Source organism: Neofelis nebulosa, chromosome 5 (genome assembly GCF_028018385.1).
Source record: "Neofelis nebulosa isolate mNeoNeb1 chromosome 5, mNeoNeb1.pri, whole genome shotgun sequence".
Lineage (NCBI taxonomy): Eukaryota > Metazoa > Chordata > Mammalia > Carnivora > Felidae > Neofelis > Neofelis nebulosa.
In genome coordinates this window covers 119,665,801-119,693,204 of record NC_080786.1, presented here as the reverse complement: position 1 = coordinate 119,693,204, position 27,404 = coordinate 119,665,801, and the positions used below count along the sequence as shown (strand labels likewise).

Genomic DNA, 27,404 nt, shown 5'->3' with positions numbered 1-27,404 from the left:
ATTTAGATGAAACGTTATTAAAATAATTCTATAATTATGCTAATTATTATATTTTGAATTCAGTCTACAAAATTTAGCAAAAACATGCTTTTTCTCTTGCTATGTAAGTGCCTTCAAAAAATGCTCAGTTTTGTCTCTTGGTCAACAAAACCTAAAATATTTACTATCTGGTCTTTTACAGAAAAGATTTGCTGACCTCTGATCTAGTTGAAAACAAAATTAGTAAGCGTATGTTGACTCTTCAGAATCTCCCGTGAACGTACACTGCTTATTTGATTGCTGTACATAATCATGAATAAAATGTTTTATAAATTTTATGAAACATCCATTAGAGTAGTAATGCATAAAAGAGATTCTTCAGTCGAAGAATTTGTCATTAGATACATGGCCACTTAAAATAAAAATAAAAAAGTGAAAGTAAACAATGTTGCTTCAAATAAAATATTAACTGACATAAAATCTATTATTATTATTGACATATATTACAGTATTCCTCTGGGCCATATAGAAATACTCTATAAAACTGACCACTATATTTCTAGCTCACTCTCTCCCAATTAAAGTTCAAGATACAATTCTATGCATTAGTGGGCTGTGCACCAAAATGCAGTATCAATCCAAATCATCGCATTGAGACAAAGTGCCCTCATGTTCTCTGAAAAACTGTCTTCTATATACATTATTGTAACAAAATTGCTTTGGAAAGGGAACTGCTGTCCAGGATAAAATTATTGTTTTCTTATGGAAAAGAATCTCCTATTTTGCATTCAAAAACTATTTTTTTAATATGAAATTTATTGTCAAATTGGTTTCCTTACAACACCCAGTGCTCATCCCAACAGGTGCCCTCCTCAATACCCATCACCCACCCACCCCCACCCTCCCACTCCCCCATAAACCCTCAGTTTGTTCTCAGTTTTTAGGAGTCTCTTATGTTGTGGCTCCCTCCCTCTCTAACCATTTTTTTTTCCTTCCCCTCCCCCATGGTCTTCTGTTAAGTTTCTCAGGATCCACATAGGAGTAAAAACATATGGTCTTTCTCTGTATGACTTATTTCACTTAGCATAACACTCTCCAGTTCCATCCACGTTGCTACAAAAGGCCATATTTCATTCCTTCTCATTGCCACGTAGTACTCCATTGTGTATATAAACCACAATTTCTTTATCCATTCGTCAGTTGATGGACATTTAGGCTCTTTCCATACTTTAGCTATTGTTGAGAGTGCTGCTATAAATATTGGGGTACAAGTGCCCCTATGCATCAGTACTCCTGTATCCCTTGGGTAAATTCCTAGCAGTGCTGCTGCTGGGTCATAGGGTAGGTCTATTTTTAATTTTTTGAGGAACCTCCACACTGTTTTCCAGAGTGGCTGCACCAGTTTGCATTCCCACCAACAGTGCAAAAACTATTGATAATAAGTGGCTTCATAAGATGACTTATATGATTGCTGTCTTAGCAAACCAATCTATAATATATATCCTGGGGATTACATACTTGTCACAACTGATATTTCCTTTGGCAATCATTCACTTCTTGTTGCACTCAAGAAGACAGAGAAGGGGTTTTTTTGTTTTCTTTTTGTTTTTGTTTTTTGTTTTCTTTTCCTGCCACAGTTTGTTTCCTTTGCCCCCATTTGATGTGTGGAATTATCCTGTGGTTAAGTTTTCTAAAATAAATTCTGAATTTTCAAGTTTGTACTCTATTTTCTTACAGAACTTAGTGAACATAGAACATAACATTTCCTACCATATAAAGTGCACCATGGACTTGACTTTACTTCCCCGCTTTGTGAAGTCCACACTTAAAATTTGTATAGTTATTTTTCTTATAAGTAAATATATCTGTATGTTCATCTTGTCTTTAAACTTTGAAAATAAACTTTAAATCTCAGGTCATTTACATAACACACACACACACACACACACACACACACACACACAGATAATATACAAACACAGAAACACTATCAGACAAATGAGAAAAGAACACAACTGCCTTTATATTCCTTCATCCATCCATTCATTCATTAAGCATATATTTACTAAATATTACCAAGTGCCCAGCACTGCACCAGATGCTTAATTCAGCCAAATAACAGCTATTGCACCACCCCATTTTTATTCAGTTATGTACTGATTTTTTAGGTTTCATTAAATGTAACCAAATGGGTTATCATTCTTTTAATGAGTGCTTTAAGCATAATATTATATCTAAAATATTTTAATATTACTTATTTCCCCCAACATAGATTATGCTATAAGAAAATGATATTGTTTATCTCTCTTCCCCAAGTTTTATTTCTAGTAATCTTTCAAAATGAACACATAAAGTTGAATTTTATTCCAGAGACTAATTTCTTGAACTGGCCTTTGCTTTAGCTTGGATTTTGCATTATGTTTTCTTATTCCAGGAAGATGAATATATTTAATATACTTTAAATTGCATCATATTTTATGAGCTCTCAAGGGATCCACTGTTATATGAACCAAGCATTATTGCATAATTATTGCTTCAGATATCTCAAATTATGATGACTAATTAAATATACATACAATACATTTATCGGTGAAAAAATTTCAATGACTCAATTTCTATTCCCTCTTTAAAGTGCTTATATCGTCTGCAAAAGTTTTAAGAAGGAGAGAGTATCACAGCAATTGAGAACATGATTTAGCATTAATATTTCATAGTGCAATTCAGGTACATGGTTAACTAGAGAAATGCTAACATCTTACCATCCTCCAAGTAAGTGTTACTCTTGGTTTCACTAACAAGACGATGTATACGGCTCAAAGGAAGATAGTAGCCTATCTTTGTATATACATCTTATGTATGTAAACTTTTATTATTAATTTGGAATAGTATAATGAAGAGACCCATATTTTTTAAAGAAGAGTAAAAATCTGTCACTCCTTTCCCTTATGAAACCACAAACTATACAACAAATTCCACTAAATTCTAGTTCACTGGATTTCTATAGGCTTAATTCCAAGATGAATCAAGAAGTCATAGCCAGTCACTCTGACAAGGGAAAAATTCCCAATGTTATCCCTAACCTATGACCTGAAATAAAGTTTTCATGAGCTTGCAGTTAGTTGTATTCCATTTAGAAAACACAACACACAAATAAAAACAGGCAATGAGAAAACATACATCAATTACATGGTCTGAGAATGAGAACAATTTACTGACAAATGAAAGCTGCTGTCCTAGTTGATCTTTAGTACTATATTTTCTCAGAGATTTTCCCTACTTAAAACTTTTATATTGTAGAAATGACAGTGATTTATAGTTACTGATTTATTTAAAGCATTTATTTTGGTTAAATTAGTTGTATACAATATGTGCTCATTTCCCTGTTTTGTTTCGTTTTTCTTTTTGCTGTACTATTTATTCGTCTTTGAAATACAAAGGCCCAAGAACTATGGCCCTGTGGAAGGCAAATACATTGTCCCTCACAAACCTTTTTTTTTTTTTTTAATGTTTTTTTAAATTTTTGACAGAGAGAGAGAGAGAGAGAGAGAGACAGAGCATGAGCAAGGGAGGAGCAGAGAGAGAGGGAGACAGAATCCAAAGCAGGCTCCAGGTTCAAGCTGTCAGCACAGAGCCCTATAAGGGGCTCAAACCCACGAACCATGAGATCATGACCTGAGCCGAAGTTGCACACTAAACCGACTGAGCCACCCACATGCCTCCCTCTCCTCTTTTTTTAAATGTTTAGTTACAACCCTCACAAGTCTTTTAACAAAGAATTCCAAGCAGGATGCACCTTGAATTCTTTCCTAACCAAAGGTAAGTTTAACATCTGAAGTACTTCAGGATACGGTTGCCATATGGTTGCCATAGATGATGACACTGTGATGTCCTGCAGCTTTGTGGTATGTGAAAGGTACTGTTAATTAGATTTCCTTCACAATATTCCTGCAGGGAAGGGTGGGGCAACAATCTTCTGTGAGTTCTTCTAGGGAGTAATTTATGCAGTAACTCATGCAAAACAAAGCCCTTGTTAAACCAGTCTTTGTGTTTACAAATACAAGAATCTCTGAGTTCCTAACTATAGAAAATGTTTGGATGATTCAAATTCTTTGAGGTTAGCTCCTTTTCAATATAATTCTTTCTATAAATTTGTAGAAGCCAGTGCTTAATGCAAAAGCTTTATAGTATATTGATATCTACAATTTAAAAATAATTTCCTCCCATTTCCAGACAATTGCCCACAAATAACAAGCCATTCTGGGAAAACAAAGCAAAATGGAATAGCAAGAAAAATATAAGAAATATCTTAAACACAGCAATAACATTAGGAGTTTTGAAAACTGCTTTCTTTTTATTTTTCATTAGAGGTCAGGGAAGTCCCTTCCTTCATCTCTTGTAAATTACATTTCATATTCTGTCTGTATGTTTCTTTTTTTAAACTTAAAAGAAGTGACAGGGAAACCCAGGCCCAGCTGTTAGTGAAAGAATTAAGCATTCTGTCCTTGCACTGCTTATATATTTAGGAATACATATAGGACCAGAAATGATGTCAGGATATTTGTTAAATCAATACATTATTAAAAGCAAACAAAATATTTTGCTAAAAAAATTCAGAATTGCTATATTCCTTTAAGTCATCAAAACCACACATGCTAAAATACTTTTTTACGTCTTTTTGTTTGTTTGTTTTTAACATTTATTTTTGAGACAGAGAGAGACAGAGCATGAACGGGGGAGGGTCAGAGAGAGATGGAGACACAGAATCTGAAACACGCTCCAGGCTCTGAGCGGTCAGCACAGAGCCTGACGCGTGGCTCAAACTCACGGACCATGAGATCATGACCTGAGCAGAAGTCGGACGCTTAACCGACTGAGCCACCCAGGCGCCCCTTGTTTGTTTGCTTTTTAAGCAGAACTGTGTCTTCTCACTCCTTTGGTAATCATGACTTCCTAGAATTTCAGGGATGCCAGAATCCACTCAATGGTATTATTGGAATAGTACTGAACTCTTTACACCCCACTCAGAAAGGCCATTTGACATCTTAAGACAGGCAGCATCTACTCATTATAAACTAGGAAAGTTCTATACAAACAGATCTGGGAATTGCTGGCATCCTGGTACAAAGGATCCTAGATCTTTACACCTCCTCCCTCCCCAATTTCTGCCATCAATAGTCAAGGCCAAAACAAAAAGTTTACAAATTCTACACATCAAAAGGAAAAAGAAAAAAAACAAGCATTATCAGTAATAGAGTATGCTGCTTATTACCAGATGGCCTTAACTCCACATGAGAAATTTTAAGTTGGAGAATAGTCAACAATACTGTTGAAATAAATTTCTAGGCCCAAGATGGAGATGCTCCTTCCTGGGGTACCACATCAGCAAACTGAAACTTACATATTTGTGTCACTTAAATGTCCTGCTGACAACACACACAGTATATCCAGTCAGCCAATCATCAAACACCAAGCCAATCCTGGACTCCATACTCATTTCCTTTCCTTTTCACCCCAGACTTGACTATGTGGCCCCAGCCAATCAGACAGTTCTGTTTTTCTCTTTGTTCTTTATCTTGTAAAAGCTTCCTGCCTTCTGCCCCATTTTGCAGTTCTCTGGGTGAGCAGAGTATTAAATAAAAGTTTGTGTGTATAACCTAAATTATCTTCTTTAATCATTTTTTAATAGTACCCAATCTAGAGGCGAGTGGGGGGAAAGAACGGACTGTTTCACTGTGCAGTGTGCTTCCAGGACCAGCAGTATCAGTATTATCCAGGAGCTTACTGAAAATGCAGAATTTCAGGCCCTACCCCAAATATAATGAATCACAGTCTGCCATTTAAAAAGATTCCCTAGGTGTTATGGACTAAATGTTGGGTCCTACCAAAATTCATATGTTGAAATTCTGACCCCCAATGTTATGGTATTAGGAGGTAGGGTCTTTGGGAGGTGTTTAGGTCATGAGAGTGGAGCCCTTATGAATGGGACAAATGTCCTTATAAAAGAGACCCCAGAGAGCTCAATGGCTATGTGAGGAAATGAGAAGCTGGAAGTCAATGAACCGGGAAGTAGGTTCTCAATAGACAACCTATTCTATCAAGTGCCTTGATATTGGACTTCCTAGCCTCCAGAACTGTAGGAAATAAATGTTCGTTGTTTAAGCCACACAGTCTATAGTATTTTTATCATAGCTGTCCAAGTAGACCAAGATACTTGATTAGTATATATATTAAACTTTTTTTTTTAATTTTTTTTAACGTTTATTTATTTTTGAGATAGAGAGAGACAGAGCATGAACGGGGGAGGGTCAGAGAGAGGGAGACACAGAATCTGAAACAGGCTCCAGGCTCTGAGCTGTCAGCACAGAGCCCGACGCAGGGCTCAAACTCACGGACCGTGAGATCACAACCTGAGCCGAAGTCGGACGCTTAAGTGACTGAGCCACCCAGGCACCCCAAGTATGTATATTAAACTTTGAGAAGGAAAAGGTAGAGGGCTATAGGAGGTTTGACCTAAAATTCCCCCTCTGTAAGTGAAGTACCTTGCTCACCCAGTTTCAAATTAATATTACCAAGCTCACTTTCCTTTATCTAAGGGCGTTGATAAATTGTTATTAAAAGAGTCATATTGTAGTTCATAAACTTTAATGTGTAGACATAGATAAAGCCATATTTCATTATCTCCAATGGATGTGACGAGAAACCATTGGCTTCATCTACTTTGTACTGTTTGAAATGTTTTATAACAAGCATGCCTAAAACTAAATAAATCAACAAATACATTTGCATTGAAACAACAAATTATATTCCATTGTGCAAATTTTGACCAACATAAAAAAATTAAAACTTGAAAATTTTGACATCACACAGAGGTGACACCCTATATCACAGATTCTTATGCAACTTTGAAAAACCAAACTTATTAAAAACAATTTTAAAATAAATATATGCTAGATAATATTTAATATTTTTAGGAAGAAAGTAGATTACAACCCCCACCACTCCCCTAACACACACACATACTACACATGCACACAAATGTTGGTTCAAAATAACTGTTCTACCTTTAGTGGATGAAGAGACATAGGAACAGCGAGCAATTTTCTACTGTGTGTTCAAGTATAACATCAAGATATTACCAAGAGACATTATTATAATTAGCCATAAACATGTTGTTTGCTAAGTATAATGATTCTAATGGATTTCTTCTACATGATTTACTTCTTTGCTATTGCTGAAAGAGATGGTCCAAAGAAGAGCCATTTTAGTTAAATTTGATTAATAGCCCTTGCTTCTTTGCAAAACCAGAATTATAAGTGCATAGATGGATTCAACAATAAAAATAAACAAAGACAGCATGGTTTATACAAGAGATTCTTAACTGAATTATTTAAGCAAGAAGGTCTATGGAAGAAAACAGGCAAAATGAAAGTCCTTGAGTGTATACTGTCTTATAGAGAATAAATAAATCATTCCTTAAGAAATTAATGCAGAGTGTTTTGTAGAACTAATGGAAAAAAAGCATTAAAGAAATCTTGGGAACTGAACTATATGCACAGACTTATGTAATAATTTGTTACAACTAATTTTTAAGAAAGATAAATAAACGGAAGTATTTTGTATTATCTTTCTGTTAACTAGCACTCAAAATCATGTTTGAACTACTTCATGATTCCCTAGCAGTACAAGTGCATTCATAGGATAGAATTCCTATTGACTTGGTTCAACTGTACAAATTTGGCTTATGTAGAGGTTCTCTACAGACAGACATTACTCACCCAGATTAAGTAATAGGCATATATACATCATCTTCTCTGTGTTCAGACATTCACAATTGAAAAGAAAAAAAACCTGTGTCCAAAACTCTAAAAATTTAGTCTATAGGTTGCCGGGATTAATTCTGAATGATAATTCAAGCTGAATGAATTGTTTTGTCTTGAAAATTCATTTTGAAATGAATTAGAGAAATATGGGAAAAGAAAAAAATAGTTTACCTATTAACTTCCTTCTATATTTCAGGTACTCTATTAAATCATTCATCATCTCACATAATACTGACAAAACTTTGGGTTAGCTACTATTTTTATCTCCATTTTACAAATCAGAAAAATAGAATGCTGGAAGATTACATTAGTAAACTGAGTTCATATGTTTCAATATGGTAGAACAAGTGAATTAAAATGAAAAAAAAAATGCTATGAATACAAATGTCTTTCACATATAAACATGCCCAGTTAAATTATACGCATATGCTAAATTCTGAGCATTTCGGCATCCTTTATCTGCCTGAATTTTCCTATAAAAATTCTTTTTTTCCCTGAAAGCATACAAAAGATTCTGCTTCCAAGAGTATTTATTAACTTTAACTTTTCTCAGTGATCACAGTGATTGATTTCTTTGTGATATTTTCATTATCTAGAAAGAAGTGGTGGGCAAAAATGTCATGTGCTGCGAAAAGGTAAATAAACAGAAGGAGGCCACCAGTAGACAAAACTACTGATCATTGGTTATTACTCTAAGACCATTTTCAGAATGATGATGATGCAGAGTTTGAGTGGCATAAATTTGGTAGAAGACAGTAGCAAATACAAAACATTTTTCAAGAAGCCTAGCAGTGATGAGAAGCAGGGAGATAGTAATTCAGAGAAGAATCATGAATTAGTTTCTTTTTTAAATTAGATATAAAGACTTTATCATTAAAGAAAAAAATCGATCATGCAAAAAGAGGTTTTGCAAACTCCAAAATGAACCATACATAATTAAAGGAGTATGACAGAGGTAGAGGAATCAAGGGATAAAGAGCATAGGTACAGATTTTAGTCTTGGCAAAGAGGAAGGATATTGTTATTGAGTCAGGAATTTTTAAAAAAAGTAAAAATGGGAACAAATATCAGAACACTGTCTCTTGGAGATTAATCTTCAGAAAATATTGTAGATGGGACAAATTTTAATATACAAAGAACTCTCAAAACTTACTACAAAAGCAATGTAATTTAAAATGAACAAATTTAAAATTTGAACATATACTTCACCAAAGAGGATACGAGGATGGCTAATAACTACACGAAAAAAAAATGTTCAATATCATTAGCGATTAGGGAGATACATATTTTAACCCTGAAGAGATGCCACCACATACCTATCAGAATTGCTAAAAATATTCTGATAATACTAAGTGCTATTGAGGATGCAGAGAACTAAAACTTTCAGATATAGCTAGTAGGAATGCAAAAATAGTACAGCCATCTTGGAAAACACTTTGGCAGGTTTTGTTTTTAAGTTAAATATTCACTTACCATGTGACCTACTAGTCCCACTACTGGGTATTTAACTTAGAGAAATAAAAACTTATATGCATACAAAAACCTCTACACAAAATGTTACAGCCGTTCTGTTTATAACCACTTAGACTGGAAACGACTCAAATGTCCTTTAGCACATAAACAGATAAATAAACTACAGTAAATCCACACAAAGGAATATTATTCAGCAATAAAAAGGCTATAACTATTGATATACGCAACACCTTGGATAAATTTCAAGACATTACGCCGAGTAAAAGAAAACAGTGTCAAATAATTAATATCCTATGATTCCATTCACATGACATTCTCAAAAAGCTGTAGTGATGGAGAACACTAGATCAGTTCTTAGGGCTTAGGAATGGGGGAGGGTATGTCTACAAACGGGTGGTAGAACCGTTGTGTATCCTGATCATGGTAGCAGTCACACAAATGTGTGTTAAAAATCATAACAGTACACAAACAGGTAATTTTACTGAACAGTTTAAAAAATATGTTTCACAGCAAACAAAGTAAATGAAGCAAATAAAGCAAAGTAAGAGCTAAATTGCTCTGTATAACAAAATAATTGACATTATGGAATTGTCTTCTGGATGCATAAATAAAACACTGGAAGACTTGGAAAGGGGATGGGAGAAGGAAGGACTTGCAAAAAACACCCCAGTATTTGGGGTAGGCCAGTGAAAATTCCCTGATACAAGCGTAGCCAACAAAAAATATCAGATTGGATGTTTTTCTTCTTTTCTTGGTGATATTTCCCTCTGTTACTTCCAGATTTTTAATAAAAATTCGGTGTTGCATGAAAGTTTCAAGTTAGACCGACTTTGGTGAGTACAGGAGAAATGGTTTCTGCCCATTTATGGCAGCAGCTGGAGCCACATGCACAGAGAAGAACAGCTGAAGGAAATGAGATGGTGAAAGAGAAGCAAGAATCTGAAGTAGTAGGGAAGGCATAGAAAGCAAACAGCCTTCCTCTTAAGGAGTCTTCCACAACACTGTGATGTATATTGCATCTCCCATGAAATGAGATTTACGTGTAGTCAAGGAAGAGATGAGGGAGCTTTGGGACACTCGGGTTACACAAATATAACTAAAAAATAGAATACCGAGGCACTCTCTGAATTGTGCCAATGATAATCACCATTTGGGAACTTTGCAAACAGAATTTCCATAACTTGTTACTTGATATCCAAACTCCTTTATATAGAAGACATTTTTCCATGAATTCAAATATATGTTATTGGGATTGCATATTATTAAATCAGACTCTAGCAATCATATTATTAACTTTTCCACAGTTCTATAACTCTCACTCTCAACATTTATTGTAATGTTTTTAACTCTCGATAAACATCCACTTGAACATCTGATAAGATATTGAAGATAGTGCTGTTCCATGTGACATCATGAGGTGACCATCTATCTATCATCCCTGCGTGGCTTATGACTTCCCAGACACCAAGGTTTCTCCAAACCATAACAGCCATAATGTACCATGAGCTTTTATGCCATTCTCACACTGTGCATTGTACTATCTCAATCAAACCACATTAAAGAAAAAGAGGGTGTCATTTGTAGGTAGTCAAAAGACACCTGAGAGGTCTACTGGGTTCTGAAAAATTCTGTGACACGTAAGTATCACAACCCTTTGGCTTTACTGCAGATCTGTTTCAAACAGACAGTAATATGCAGCACTCTGCTCTTATTATTATCCTGGCAAGAATGGAATTTTTACAAAACTTAATGACTCTTACCTCACTTTTATTCACTTATTTTTAAATTAGAATTGACCCTTGAATAACACAGGGGTTAGGGACAACAGAACTCCCCCAACATGCCTTCAAAACTCTGATATAACTTTTGACTCTCCAAAAAACTTAGCTACTAATAGCCTTGTTGACCAGAAGTCTTAGTAACAAGTCAATTAACATATTTTTGTATCTGTAATATATGCTGTAGTGTTGCAATAAAGTCGGCTAGAGAAAAGAAAATGTCATTAAGAAATCATAAGGAAGAGGGGCGCATGGGTGGCTAAGTCAGTTAAGTGTAGGACTCTTGATTTCAGCTCAGGTCATGATCTTGCGGTCATGAGTTCGAGCCCCACTTCAGGTTACATGCTGATGACTGTGGAGCCTGCTTGGGATTCTCTCTCTCCTTCTCTCCCTGCCCCTCCCCACAAATCTCTCTCTCAAAATAAAAAATTAATTAAAAAAAATTGTAAGGAAGAGAAAATACACTTACAATACTCCACTGTATTTATCAAAAAATATCTCCATGTAAGTGGACTCATGCAGTTCAAACCCTTGTTTTTCAAGGGTTAACTGTACATATTTTCTTCTACCCCTCACCTCCTACTGTTATATCGCTCTGGTAGGGCTGACATAACAAAATACCACCTACTGGATGACTTAAAACAACAGAAATTAATTTTCTCACAGTTCTGCAGGTCAGAAGTCCAAGATCAAGTGTCATCAGGGTTGGTTTCTGGTGAGGATTCTCTTCCTGGCTTGCAGATGGCGTCTTCTCTTTGTTCTTGTGGGAAAGGGCCGTGAGTTCTAGTGTCTCCTCCTCTTTTTATAAGGATGCCAGCCCTAGGAGACAAGGACTCCACCTTTATGACCTCATGTAACCTCAATTACCTCCCTAAGGGCCTTGTGTCCAAACACAGTCACATCGGGGACACAGGGCTTCAACATATGAAGCCGGACACGAAGGTGTTCTGTCCACAACACTTGCGTTTGTTGAATCCTTTTTTTTTTTTTTTTTTAAGAGACTGCTTATTTTTCATCACCCTTATTTGCATTTTCTGCTCTGTGGAGAAACAGTTCAAGACCACCAGTGGTTGCTCTTACCCATTCAGTAGGCTGAATAGTGGGAGCTGAAGACCAGTCTTCGCTCCAGTCTTCCTCGGGGAACTGCTGAATAGCACAGAGGACACCTGTGCTCCTCTACACCGGCCGGCAACCTCAGATTACGTTAGCAGACAACACAGGACCTGGAGCAGCCCATTCGCCCTGAAACTCCTCCTTGGTCACAGCCTTCTCAACAGAGGCTTGCTCTCTCTCTTTTTTTTTTTTTTCCAATTCGTCAGTATCTCTGCAGAAGTAGAGCCCGGGCGTGACCTCCCGCGGCTGCTCACAGAAGATGGTGGCGCGCAGGCGCAGAACTTCCCCGGGACGGCGTCCAGCACGTCACATTCGCTCGGTGAACCCACCCTCTGTTGCTGCGTGAGATGACAGTGTCCACAAAACACAGAGGAGGGTGTGTTATACAGAGCAGTTGTAGGCAGGTGCATGTGAGACGCCGCTGTGAAAGGCTGGTGGTCAGCCCTGGACTCAGTAACCACGAGAGATCTCCGCTCTCGGAAGGCTGCCTGGATCTGGTTAGTGAAAGCTCCGGAAGTGAAGCAGCCAGCAGAAAGAGTGGCTCCGGGGCAAAAGAAAACTTCAGCACAGCTCTCAGGCCAGTATTCCCGGAGCCTGTTACACACCAACACCGGCTGTGTGTTCAACTAACCATGGCAGGAGCTGCTAGCACCAGCTTCTCCCAGGTTCTCTTCAGATTTATGATATAAATGCCGCCACTTTCCCTTTGGTAGAAGTACTGTTGCATTTGGATGTCAAGGTTGGTGCCACGCAGGTGGGATCCTGCTATAAGAAATTTGAGGACATGGGCGCCTGGGTGGCTCAGTCGGTTAAGCGTCCAACTTCGGCTCAGGTCATGATCTCACGGTCCGTGAGTTTGAGCCCCACATTGAGCTCTGTGCTGACAGCTCAGAGCCTGGATGGAGTCTGCTTTGAATTCTATGTCTCCCTCTGTCTCTGTTCCTCCCCCACTCACGTTCTCTCAAAAATAAATGAACATTTAAAAAAAAAACTTTAAAAATAAAAAATAAAAATAAAAGTGGTAGGGGAAAAAAAAAAAGCATATTTTAGTGATGTAATTTGAGGTTTTGGGCAGCACAACAAACACTGAGATAACCTGTTAGAGAAAGAGTAAATACGTAAAATATAAGCAAAAAAAAAAAAAAAAAAAAAAAGGAAGAAGACGAAGAAGAAAGAAAGAAAAAATAAGAAAGGAAAGAAACACAATGTATGGGTTAACTAATTACTTGAAAACACTGTAACAGCTCATTGGGCAATTTTGTAATCAGATGGGCCCAAGGGATGAATATGATCAAGTTTATAACAGTTCATTTTCTTTGAATGCAGCTGTATACAATGCCCCAGGAGATTCTAGAAGCAATGAAACTACAGAGACTCTTTTGATTAATAACATATTCAATCCCTAAAATCCATGAACAGAAACGCATATTGTTATGCCTTCAAGGGTATCCATAGATGCTATGGAGCCCCTTCTGGAGAGAGATTGAAGTGGCTGGAAACCTCCTGTGAATGGTCACCTTAATTGTGTTGCCTTCTTAAAGATGATCTTTTAAAAGTTTTTGTTTTTTTTTTTCATTTTTTCTTTGTCTCTAAGTTCATAGGGTTAAACTATGCTGTGATTGCCATAATTATTATTTCTCCCCCAGTGATTTTATAGCCAACAAGAGAACATTAGCACCCACTGATTCCTTGTGGAAAATAATCTATTTAAAGATACTTGCTTCAGTTGAATCTTTTTTTAAATGCTTCACTCCATTATTTTATTATGTAGAAATCTGCACCAAGGCAGAATTGGAGCTTCCAAAGAATTCACTTGTCTCTGTATTTATTCCTCCCTGGAAGTCATAAGGCTCTGTTGATAGCAGCCCAGATGGGTGGCAGGGAAGCAATTATGATTAAAAACATAATGGGAATTCAGAGAGCTGCAGGATGTCTGCAAATATCAAGGATTCTTGTTAAGGGCCTAATCCCACACTCGTTATAGGACTTCTTTCTTAGGGTGTCTATCTCTCAGTAATTATGGAATTATCAAATACATATATTTAGCCAACATTTTGTGTAATATGCATAGACTGATTCAGCTGTTTGAACAGTATTTGATATATTTTGGTTAGACACAAAAACATCTGATAGTATCTAAGAATCTCCTTTCTTTCAATTGAAGGAAAGTTACTTTAAAAGAATGCAGTAAACAAATAAATTCAGTAATAGGATTTTGCTCAGCAATGTCTGGCATATATAGTGAATGCAAATTTCCTTCTCTTTTATCATTTCTCCCTAAGGCCAAATGTATGTCATTTAGGGAAGGGGAGAAAAACTTACTATAACTACAATATAAGTAATTTTAAAAAATTAAACTGATCTCTGTTCCTTTGAATATTTTTGAAAGGAAGGGAATAAATAATATCTAAAATAAAGTAAAATTTAGATTTTAAAACATAATACGTACCTCAGAGAATATGGTTCTTTGGGGCCTAAGTGGTCCCGTTTTATAGTGTTTTCATTATGTGAAAACTTGATGATGATTGTATCTCATTGATGTCAGGTGATGTAGGTGGTCAAATCAACTCTTGTTCTAAGCTAGAGAATCTTTGGGAGAATAACAGCTTAAGGACAAAATGGAGTTGGGGTCAATGGTGGCTCACAAACTAATATGTTATTATCAAATAAATATTTGTGCAGAGAACATTCAAGGATATACAAGGAAATATAAAAGGACAAAGGAAGTAACATGGTAATAGTCAAGAGGAGAATTTTGACTTCCATATATATTGTAGCTGCTAATAGCTTTTCAAGACTACAAGCACCTCAATGCCACGACTCTAATTTAGAGCAATGCTGGGTTATTAGCAAAGCATGGAATGCCTACAAAGAATTAGTTATTGTAGGTGAGGTATTAAATCACATGTAAGTTCTGTCTTAGGAAAAATTCAGTGTGCACACAAACAAGAACAAGTATGTTTGGTGAATGTTTAAAATATCAAAGTGGGGTTAAAAAGTTCTATCAGAATTCAGGGGCACCTGGGTGGCTCAGGCAGTTGAGCAACCAACTTGATTTCAGCTCAGGATCCCAGGATCATGAGATCAAGCCACATTGGACTGCATGCTGAGCTTGAAGACTGCTTGGGATTCTCTGTCTTCCCCTCTGCCTCTGCTCCCCTCCACTCCTGCATGTGCACGCTCTGTCTCACTCTCTCTCTCTCAAATAAAATAAATAATTTTTAAAAATTTGTAAAAAGTTCTATCAGACTTCCGAAGAAGAATATACTATATAGCTAGAGATACTGAAGGATTAAATAATAAAGTATCACGTTAGCAATGCAAAACTGAGTCTTAACAGAGTGAAGAAAATAAGGAAGAGCTTTCCAATAAGCAACAGCAGTATAAATAAGGGAAATTGCCAAAGGATTGGGATGATTCCACAGAACAAGGAACTGTTGGACAGAAGGCTGGAAGGAAGGTGGGAGCCAGGGCATATACAATACATGGGATTTCTTTTCCTTTCCTTTTCACATTTTCTTCCTTCCTTCCTTCCTTCCTTCCTTCCTTCCTTCCTTCCTTCCTTCCTTCCTTCCCTCCCAGTTTGGAGTGTTCCAGTTACAATAGCTATATAGCACATGAATCTAAACTTTAGTTACAGCTTAAAAGAACCATTTCATTATTCTTAGGGATTTTGTAGCTCAGGAATTCAGACAGGGAACAGAGGAAGTGGCTTGTTCCTGCTCTACCATATCTGGAGCCTCATTTGAGAGGTTTTGAAGGCTAGGATGATTTCATAAGTGGGGGCCGGCATCATCTGGAGGCTTGTTCATTTACTTGTCTGGTGCCTGGACAGGACATTCTGAAGAACAGGACTGTGACTGAGCGTCCATGTGTGGCATCTCCATGTGGCTTGGCTTCCTCACAGTATGCTGGCTCTTGGATTGTTGGACTTTTTACAGGATGTATCAGGGCTCCAGAAGAGTTCCAGCAAACAAGTTGGAAGCTGTATGCCCTTTTATGATCCAGCCCCATAAATCATATGATGTCATTTTTGCTCTATTGGTTGAAGCTTTTCCATACCTTTCAAGATTCAAAAGGAGGAGACATACAGTTCATTTTTTAATAACAGGGATATCAATAAATTTAGGGATACTTCTTTTGTTTTATTTTTGGGGGGAACATTTTCAAATGTTCATATGTATGAATGATTATTCATATGAATGAATGAATTGAATAAGTGATCTGTAGATAAAATATATTTCTAAGAAATATACACTGATAACTGATCTCAAGATAAAGTCATGTTAGAATATAGAAGAGAATTAAAATATAGAATCTTCTGAGACTCTCTCTAAAAAAAAGGCATTATATTAAGTGCCCCTTCTCCGCTCATGCTTTCTGCCCCTCCCCCGCTCATGCTCTGTCTCTCTCTCTCTGTCAAAAATAAATAAACATTATTTTTTTATCTATTTATTTTTTTAAATAAGAACGGTTCCCAGATCACCTTATCAGGGCATTTCCAAATACTGTTTAGAAAGCCTCTACAAAACAATCTTTCTTTTTTTTTCTTTTGACACACAAAATTTAAACTTAGGCCAGTTCTTCCAAGCCACTTTAAAATGTGTGATGAATATTCAGAATTCCTTCTTCCTCAATGTAGTGACTCTTACCTTTTTGTCTTCTTGGATCTCTTTAAGAATGTAATGAAAGCTAAGGACACTTTTCATAGAAAAAAAAAAAAGCACATACACATGAAACAGAAGGTGATCTCACTGTGGTCCCTGGCTCCTTGGTCCCCTGAAGTCCTTCCATGCACCCCAGATTGAGAACTTTATAGTAATCCCAACATAGTTGTTTGCAACATAAGACTCAAATTTTAATTTGAAATTCACGAATTCCAAGTGGTTATGGAGCTTGATAAATCATTCTTTACCATTGCTAATATCATGAAGGGAAAACTTCAAACCGATTTGATTTCATAGGCCATGTGTAAATATTGATTTCAGCCCTGCCACATAGCCTCTCTGCTCACTGAGTGAAGAGACTATTCGGCCCACATTTCAAGGTGAGACTTGTCTACCCCAGTGATAAATACTGAAAACAAGACACATGGGATCCAGCTGTCTCAAACCAAATCCTAGGCTGCTCCTATACGCATCCAAAAGATTAAATAAGATTGGTAGTTCTGCATGTGGTGATGGTTCCCTTATTTCCACAGACTTGAAACTAGAACTTATCTGAAGTTTCCAAATCTATGTTGAAAGGAAGAGGATTCTGAAAGCCCCAGACTTTTTAAGGTAAATATTTAAGTCTAAATATAGTTTCGATAGTGATAGCTTATTTTCTGTAAATGTAAAATGTATTAAAAAGCCTATACTCTAATAAAGCAAAAATGGAATGTTTTATTTTTTTTCTGTTTAGGCAATGCATTGGCCCTACTCTCAAATTTTTTATTTTTTTAACATATTTATGAACTACCTTTTTAGAGACGGTTCATGTTCAGATTGACTATGACACACTATTCCCATTAAATATAATGCTTACTTCTTTGTTACATTTTTAGAAGTTATTCCTGTATTACAGACATCATTACCTGTTACACCCTACATGTGCTTTCTTAAAATGTCTAAAAATTCATTAAAAATATAAGACAATGTTTTAAAGATGTTATTGTGTCATGTGATTTAAGTAGTTTTCAATAATGAATATTATTTGTCTTCAAAAGTGTATTACTTTTGAAGTGTATAACATTAACATGTTAAATTTCAAAACATGTTAAAAATGGAGAGGTAAGCTCAACTTTCTGTGAGATTTTTAAAGTTTTGATTCCTGGTATATAAAAATAAAACATAAGTATTTCTATCACAGGGAAATTATTAAGAATCTCTTCTAGGATTGACATCTAATTGAAAAAAAAAGTTCCATTGAAAAGTCAAATAAGTTCCATGTAAACACAAAAGAGTTACAGATATCACATAGGCTTAATATTTATGGCCCCTCAAGTTAGTCTGAGGGTGTGTGTTCAAAAACATTGCTTTATATAACATAGACAAATAATTCACTGTTTCTTTTTGATAAACTTCAGTCTGAAGTCTCTAGCCTAAGAAATTTATAATTGAAATTATTACATTGCACCAGAGTTAGGTACATGTACAACTGAATTCCAAAATGAACATTTTTTAATGTTCATCTTTTACTTCAAAAGGAAAGCCTCAAAAATTATTTGATACATGAAATTTCCTTCTGTTTAAATGAAGATCATTGGTCTGTCAAAATATATTCTCTTTAGACACTAAACCTTTGCTGTAAAAAAAAAAAAAATAGCAGTACGCATTTATTGAAAGCATACCACATGGTTGCTATTAGCTAAGTGCATTACATGTATAATCTCTTTTAATCCTCAAAATAACACTGTCCGGGGAGTGAGGTGGTCATTTTACAGATGAAGTGAGGCTTACAGAAGCTATGTACTTCACACCACTGGCAGAAGGAGATTTGAAGCTGACTCATCCTGACTCCAAATTCTGAGCTCTTCATGCCCATCACAGACATCATGGTCTTTAATGTCTTTCCTAGTCCCACAGCTTGTGAAGTATTGAACAAAATATAAAAAACATGGCTATCTTACTACATAAAGGCACACCATTGCAGTTACAAGCTGTGAAGCAAGATTTTGCTTGGATTTAAAATTGCTTACACTCTCTGTTCTCCAATTTCCACATCTGTAAGATTAGCATAATCATAATGCTAATTTCATAGATTTATTATGGGAATGAAGTAAAATCTATTCAACAGTGTATGGAAATTACTAAAAGGGAGCACTGGCAGATAATAAATATTCATAATATGTTAACAGTTAATATGATAACTACTATTATCAAATTCTCTTTGCTTCACGTATGTCATGATGCCCTACAAAGAATGGAAAGTTTTGTCAGATAGAAATCGGATTTTATGTTTTTTTCATCTCTTCTGTAATGGCAAATGATTCTTGATACATAAAACTAAATATTTAGGTTGTCTTCCATCACCCTCCAAGCCAACTAATTTGAAACAAGGGGGGTGGGCATGAACATTTAGTATCGAAAAATATTTCATTCTATGAAAACCCAGCCAAGGTCTAACATATTAACAAAAAGAAAGAAAAGAAGGGAAAAAAACTAGAGAAAAGAAATAAAGCCTTGGAAGCTAGATATTTACATCACCTCTATGAGTGAAAATAATAATGCCTCCTTCACAGATTCACTGCCAACACCTTTTCCTTTATCCTGGGCGTACCAAGCTGTTTACCATATGGGTGTTATTTAGCCATTTCAATTGCCCAAGACTGAACTGAATGGCACCCCCACACACACAAATGTCCACACATTTTGTAACTTGAAATATTGAATAATGATTATTACTATTTCAGATGAAAGACAAATACTTTACTTTTTCATTTAAATTCTAACATTTGCCAAAACACTTCTTAAGGTTCTCTCTTAAACAACTCATGATCACTGGTTTTCATTTTATCCGATACTTTTTTAGTTTTCAAGAAACTTAATATTTTCATCCATGTTTTTTTTTTTTATTCTCTTAATGAATGGCTTGGTTTTTAAGTTAATAGTTCTGCTTGCATTGTTACTTGCACTATTGCAAAATATTGCTGTAAATGACTAGCAGAGTGCTCTAAAGTATATTTCCTGAGGAATAACTTTTAAGTTGTTTTAATAATATATGATTACATTACTTATCTATACCTTCCTCTAAAAAAGAGAAACTATCTTAATATGGGCCCTCATTATTTACTAAATAGAATTCTAAACTTCCAATAAGCTAAAAATAGTGGAGTGTAGAAAGGTAACAGGAATAAGGTAGTGGAAAAAATGTGGTTATTTCAAATGTATTAACTCCACCTTGAGAGGAGTCAGAATGGAACACTTTCTTAAAAACAAAAACCATTGATTCTTGAGATAGGACCACATAAAGCATATAACTCATATTCACTCTCAGTACCCAAAATTGTCGTTTTACATCTGTTGTACTTACCCATACTTTGTGTGACTATGCGGAGAGCATTCTGAACAAAAAGCAATGTCGATCCCTGCTTGATTTAGATTAAATCACTTCACCTTTTTGACTTTTAGTTGCATTCTGTAAAATAAGAGAAATGAACTAATGATCTCTGAGTTCCTTCAAAGCTTCAGGTTTCTACCCTCCTACTTTTTTTTTTTCTAACTTTCTATTTCTAATAGTGGTTAACTCACCATATTTTTGGTCATCTACTGGAAAGCTTAAATTTGGAGAAGGTTCTGGACTCCCTGTATCATTTGTCCATTGGCTCAGTTTCCGCCACTGACCCAAGAAACACCAGAGACTTTTACATATCAGCAGGCTTGCTAGTATGTCATTCTCCACCTATTCTCTCTTCTAAGCTAAATACAAATAAATAAAAATGTAACATCTATCTTAATGACAGCACATGAATTGCAGTCAGTGAAATACTGAATTTTAGATGTTAAAGGTTTTGATTCCAACATTCATCAAGGCTATGTTTTGACCCAGAAAAAAAAAAAAAAAGACTATTCATTTATTCAACCGTCTCATTTCTTCAAATACATATTCCATGAAGTCTTAAGAATAATTACTCTGGGGCGCCTGGGTGGCTCAGTCGGTTAAGCGGCCGACTTCGGCTCAGGTCATGATCTCGCGGCCCGTGAGTTCGAGCCCCGCGTCAGGCTCTGTGCTGACCGCTCAGAGCCTGGAGCCTGTTTCAGATTCTGTGTCTCCCTCTCTCTCTGATCCTTCCCCATTCATGCTCTGTCTTTCTCTGTCTCAAAAATAAATAAACGTTAAAAAAAAATTAAAAAAAAAAGAATAATTACTCAAAAACACAAAACTGACAAATTGTCCTCTTTATGTATTCTCTTTATATTTCTTAAATGGCTTTGGATAAAACTTCAGTTTCTAACATATCATAAGGAGAACTGATGACCAGACTCTGTATCACTGCTTTTGCCATTCATTACTATCCTAGGTTTCCATCAGGCACAGAATTGATTCTGGCTCCTAAACCAGCAACTGCAGTTTCTTACTTTCATTTGATGCTTCAAGCTGCTGCCTCTTCACTATGTTAATTTATACTGATTCGTTGAGCAACCTCTTTAGGAAGCCTTCTTTTGGCTTCCTTAATGCTGCAGGATGAGACTGGGGTCCCTTCTATGGCAAGTATCAAACCATTAAACTTATCACAGTGATTCGCAAACACCTCTTCTGGTAATTTATCTCCTCTAGATTCTGAGCTATAAGAGAGTAACATTCTGAGACTAAGAACTCTGTCTTACTTATCTCTATACCCCTCATGCTTAGTACAATGCTTGACATATTGCAAACTGCTATTAAGGGTATTATGAACACATGAATCAGTAGTAGGCATATACAAAATAGGGGAAATTGCCAGTACATGATAGATATTTGATCAATCCGTGTAATAAATACCATTGATCTGTGCTGAATCTGTAATTAAGGCATTACAACAGTAAAAAAAAAATAATAATAATAGGCACCTATTTGTATTGCCAGATAATTTGACACTTAACTTGAAGAAACATTGTGACACATGGCGGATGTTTATCATCATCATGTAGAATGTTCCAGTTTCAAAGAGCATCACAAGTGATGCAACTTGAAAGTGGGAGTAAAGCTGCACATCCTTGAAGCCCCCTCCTGGGTTCTGTTGTCGGAAGGGGGTGGAACATGAGGAGAACCTGTATAGATGGCTGTGCACACTTGCCAGGGTAGCTGTGTTCAGCCACTCTCCAGTCCTGCCAAAGTGGAGGTGGTACATGGAGCATGGTCTGCAAAACAGCAGATGAGGTTGCTTTGGTCCCCATGGAAACCGGATCTCCCATTGAGAAGTAAACATGTTTGATACTTTTGTAATCAGAACCCATCAAAAAGTGAAAAACAATCCATTTTTATTGTACTTGTATTGTCTTAAGAGAATAGACATTTTAAGATTCACTGAAGTATACAGACCTTATCAGGTGATGCCTACTTTAACCATTGACATAGGAGATTTAAAAAGCTCCTCACTTATTACCATGATTTAGCTCTCTATACAAGTCTGGAAAAGTATTTGTATTCTGTCATTTTATTGGGAATTATATATGGTAAAATGACCAATATAGTCAAATGTGCATCTAAGTAAGTAATTGTTCATGCCAGATTTCCACCTACAGGCAAAGGCATCGCAGGATGACAAGATTTTTACAATAAAAATAATGCTAAATGTAATTTTAAAAAACAGAGTCCTTGTCATATCTATGTCCTGCCTCAATAGGAATTTTGTTATTTCTTACACATAGAAGTAATCCGATCCCACCTATACACACTAATTTTGAAAAAACTAAATGTTTGTGTCAATGATCATATATTTATGAATATGAGATATGAAACGAAAGCTTAGTTCATTAAACATTAGGATCTAAGTGACATTAAACATCTATGTATTCTAAATAATGGAACATTTTGCATAGCTTAGACAAAGAGTTAATATGATTTCCTCCCTCCCATTTTGATATACACTTTTTAGGATTGGCCAGATAAAGCAAAATAATAATAATACAATTCCCATAAATATGAATCCACCCTTTCTATTATATTTACACATGAAAGCTATAAAATTACTGTGTCAAAACCTTCAACAGGTTTTTCTAATTCATCCCACTTGCCAATCTTATATAAAATTGTAATTTTTACATCATTTACAGAGATTGGATCCATGTGTTTCTAATATCTCATAAACACTAAAAACCCTTGTTGCTGTCTATTTATTAGGTTTGGGTAAATTTTTAAAGAGATGAATTCCAGTAATCTGTGCTGTTGTCATGGCTGATGATGATATTGTAGAAAATTTTATAATATTCTTGTTAGAAATGTCAATAGCCTTTTGTATCATGTTTCAATAAAACACAAAGTTTCAAATTTATTGCTAATATCTTAACAGACTTTAAAAAAAATGAGATTGAAAATGTAACCGTCTCGCAGATAAGCACTTTTCATGTGTACATGCTGTTCTGGAACAGTATTTCAACAGGGTCTATGAAACCTGAGATAAGGACAAAATCTCAGCTGCAGGGGTTTTTGACCTTGCTTAGTACTAGTATTAAAGGGGCCAGGGATAGGAATGATTTTTTTTCCAGCCTATTTGCCTGAGTCTTTACAATTAGGTTCCTAATACATTACCCTGTTCTAGTACCTTACCACCAACGCAGGCTTCAGTCAATTACATGTTCCAAAACCCTTCTCTTACCTTACTCCCTGTCTTAGTCTATTCAGACTACTTTATAAAAAATTACCATAGGTTAAATGATTTGTGAGGAACAGATATTTATTTCTCACAGTTCTGGAACCTGAGAAGTCCAAGCTTAGGGTGCCAGCAAGCAATTTCAGCATCTGATGAGAGCCCACTTTCTGGTTCCAGGACAGCTGTGAGTTCTCTGGGCTCTCTTTTATAAGGCAGTAATCTCACTCATGAGGATGCCACCCTCATGACCTAATCACCTCCCAAAGTTCCCACCTCCTAATACTATGACATTGTACATTAGGTTTCAACATATGAATTTTATGGTGAAGTAAGCATTTAGTCCAATCTGCTCTCTTACCTAACTTCTTTTTGCATCTTCAATGCATTTTAAGAAACTTTTTTTTTTTTTTTACTGGCTAAGGGCATAATGAAACTAATACACTAATTACACTGTCATAGAATACTAGTATAAGCCATCAATTCAATGACCTTTCCTGTTGAAGAATGTCGTCATACAATAGTGTCAAATAATAGTTTCTCAAACTGTACTGGAACATTTATGATGAGAAATTTCCTCCTTCCTCAGAAGTCCATTTTATCTTTAGATAGGGTTGACTTTTAGAAGGGTCTTTCTTCTCACTTCAACTTGTTAGTTCAAGTTTATTAGTAGCACACCCTAACCAATTTAGCTAACCAGCCAGTCTCATTCATTCAGCGTTAGCTCTGTGAAAAAACACAAGATAAACCTTTTTCTTCTCTTATTTCCCCTTTATGTATTAGAACATCAAATAGCTGCCTCTTTGTTTCACCTGTGATACATTGACTATCATATGGGTGTTTTCTACATTTGGAAAACAAAAGCAATTTCCAAACTGAGGTCAAAACTGAAAGTGTCTTCTCAACTGGCCCAAAACTCAATTGTTGTGAGTCTTAGGCCAATTCAGTTACACAGACTCCCTTATTTAAACAATTTAGGGGGTTGCTGTTTAACCATTTTATAGTCAATATCCTACTATCACTTATTGGATTGGCGGATGTCCAGTGGGGAGAGAAAATATTCACCAGTTATTCTAACAGGGGTAACTTAATATAATAAATTGTTACTAGGCCTGAGGCCGATATAGGAATAAAGGCAAATATGGAACACAAAGTCATCATGGAAGTAGCAATTACTTGAAGAAACTACCATCTGCTGGCTAGAGAAACAGAAGGGAGGCCAGTCAATTCAACATAGAAGCTTTGATGAGGGCCTCTGATTCAGTGCCAGCTCTCAGCTCAAGAGAGAGACCTTGAGGGGCTGGAATTCAGACCTCTGAGGAGAGGGCACTAGCCCACTGGATTTTGAGGTTTCTGGAGAGATGTAAAAGAGGCTGTTTCTAGAAGCATTGGAAAAACTGCAAAGTGGATTCAGCTGCGGCTACTGGAACGCGCTGCCACGGTAGGGTGAAGTAACGAAGATGGGAAGACACTGACAGCAACAGAAAGCCAATGGGAGCAAGGAGGAAACAGCCTGTTCGTTCTTTTTCTAGCCTTCCAACCTTCCTTCAGCATTCCACTCAAAGCGTTTAACAGGGAACCAGCTGCCAAACCAGAAATGTGGTCTGCAGAGTCCCAGCCCAAGCATTACAAGGGTGGGCGTTAAAACTGAGAGACAATAGCTTAGTAACTGGCACACTTATTTTACTGTGTTTCCAATTATTTGTGTAGATAGCTGTCTCTTTGGCCTAAAATTTCCTCCTGTAAGGCAGGAAATATATTTGTATCCATTCCATTATCCTGCATAACATTTGATATACAGGTGCTGTTGAATGAATGCATGGTTAAGGTAGAATGGCCTTATATTTATCCATGTTAAATATGATTGTGGGGGTGCCTTGGTGGCTCAGTCGGTTAAGCATCCGAGTTCGGCTCAGGTCATGATCTCGCAGTTCGTGAGTTCGAGCCGCGTGTCAGGTGCTGTGCTGACAGCTCAGAGCCTGGAGCCTGCCTCAGATCCTGTGTCTCCCTCTCTCTCCGCCCCGCCCCTGTTTATGCTGTCTCCATCTCTCAAAAATAAATATGAAAACAAACAAACAAACAAAATTATTCTGTTAGGTACATCAATTGTTGTAGTTTGCAGAATTATATTTTTTTCCTTCTCAAATAATATTGTGTCTGTTGGTTATCATTCCTAGCTTTGGGGCCATCTGTAGATTTGATATGCATTGCCTTTTATAATAAGTAATCAATGTGAAATATATTGTTAAACCATCTTTCTCTAGCTTTAGAGGGCATAAAGATCACCTAAAGAGCTAGTTAAACATAGATTCCTGGGCCCTGTCCCAGAAATTCTGATTGAACAGGCCATGAGTAGGACTTGAGAACGTGTGTTTCTAACTAGTTCAGAGGTATGAAGATACTTTCCACCCAAGGTCCACATTTTTGATTACAATTGTTTCAATAAAAGATCAGAACGTGGCAGTCTTTTAAAAAGCTTTACACTTTGTTTTGTTTAATGCTTATTTATTTTGAGAGAGAGAGAGAACGCACAGGGGAGGGGTGGAGAGAGAGAATCCCAAGCAGGCTCTACAGTCTCAGCACAGAACCCCGTCACAGGGCTCAGTCCCACAAACCATAAGATCATGACCTGAGCCGAAACCAAGATTTGGATGCTTAAGTGACTGAGCCACCCCTAAAACTGGTGCCCCTAAAACTGCTTTACACTTTAATTCAGTAAAACATTTACTGGACACATTGTATGTATAAATCATCCTGTTGAGAATTGCAAGAAATCCAGCAATAATTAAGGTATGTTTTCTCTTTTCAAGGAGTTTATAATTTAATAACTTAGTAGGACACCTAGGAAGATTAAATAAGGACTAAAATATTGTAAATAAAGTATTTGGGAATACAGAAAATAAAAAAAACCAGAAATAGTGATTTTTTTGTTGAAAAGACTTTTTTGTTGAAAATACTGCAGTTGACATTGGTGATGAGCACCAGGTGTTGTATGTAAGTGTTGAATCACTAAACTGTACACCTGAAACTAATATTACACTGTGTTACTGAAATTTAAATAAAAATTTTAGAAGATATTGCAGATGACTTTGGGAGGTTGATTATGAATCATGTTTTACTCATTTTTTTTTTTGTTCTTAATGGATGGATGATGTGATGAGAATGTGACAAGAATATTCCACTACAGATCAGCATTATCTGACTTCAAATACTTCTTTTGTACTCTATCCCCATCACTTAAGTCATTTTGGAGCCTAACCTTAACCCAAAACCCTCTATTATATTTTTTATGACAGTATTTTTTTTAAAAAAATCAAAATAGGACAAGACAAGTTGGAATAAGCTTCAGAAAGGGGAGCAAAGGAGAAAAGTGAAGGAGATAAAGATTTATCTCTTCATGACTCCAAATGCCAGATGTTATCACAAGAGCACTAGACATTTCCCTCCCTCTGTGTCTGTAGATAATGGCCTCATGGCCACAGACTGTTAAATGTAACCAGGTCTTATGTTCAGAAAGAGGGTCTACTGAAATGATGAGAATCAAGTAGGTCAAACCATTCCTCTGTAGTCAAGTACTGGGGGGGGGGGGGGGGGGGTTGGGGTTTGCAGATACAGCTTAGATTCAACGCCATTGGCTCATATCTCTGGGTCCTATTTCCCTAGATTCAAATTTTGGATCCCTTAATTTTTAGTTGAGCTTTGGGCGAATGATTTAAATGCTCTATGTCTCAATTTCCTCACCTGTAAAATGGATATTAATGTGGTATCTTTTTCACAAGACTGTTTTAAGAACTCAAGGCATTGATTCAGGTAAAGCAGTAAAACGTATCTGGTGGATAATAGGCACTCAACACATTATAGTTGTTATATTATCCTATAGATGGATCAATAACATCATCTTCTTATACAGAGCACAGTTGGTCTCTACCAAAAGATGTTATTTTAAGGCCAACATGTATTATTTGAAATGTA

The 27,404-nt window shown here is 36.3% G+C and overlaps 1 long non-coding RNA gene and 1 pseudogene across 2 annotated transcripts in view; one reads left to right on the top strand and one right to left on the bottom strand.

The window, feature by feature from the left end:
- LOC131513185 (small ribosomal subunit protein uS2-like) overlaps positions 1 to 12,950 on the bottom strand; it is a 65,303-nt pseudogene extending 52,353 nt beyond the window's left edge.
- Positions 12,951 to 17,360: 4,410 nt separating this feature from the next.
- Positions 17,361 to 27,404, top strand: part of LOC131511433 (uncharacterized) — a 38,311-nt gene continuing 28,267 nt past the window's right edge. For both annotated transcript variants that reach the window (XR_009261521.1, XR_009261520.1), the window contains exon 1: positions 17,361 to 17,442. This is a non-coding gene — a long non-coding RNA (uncharacterized LOC131511433). The remainder of the gene's footprint in view (positions 17,443 to 27,404) is intronic.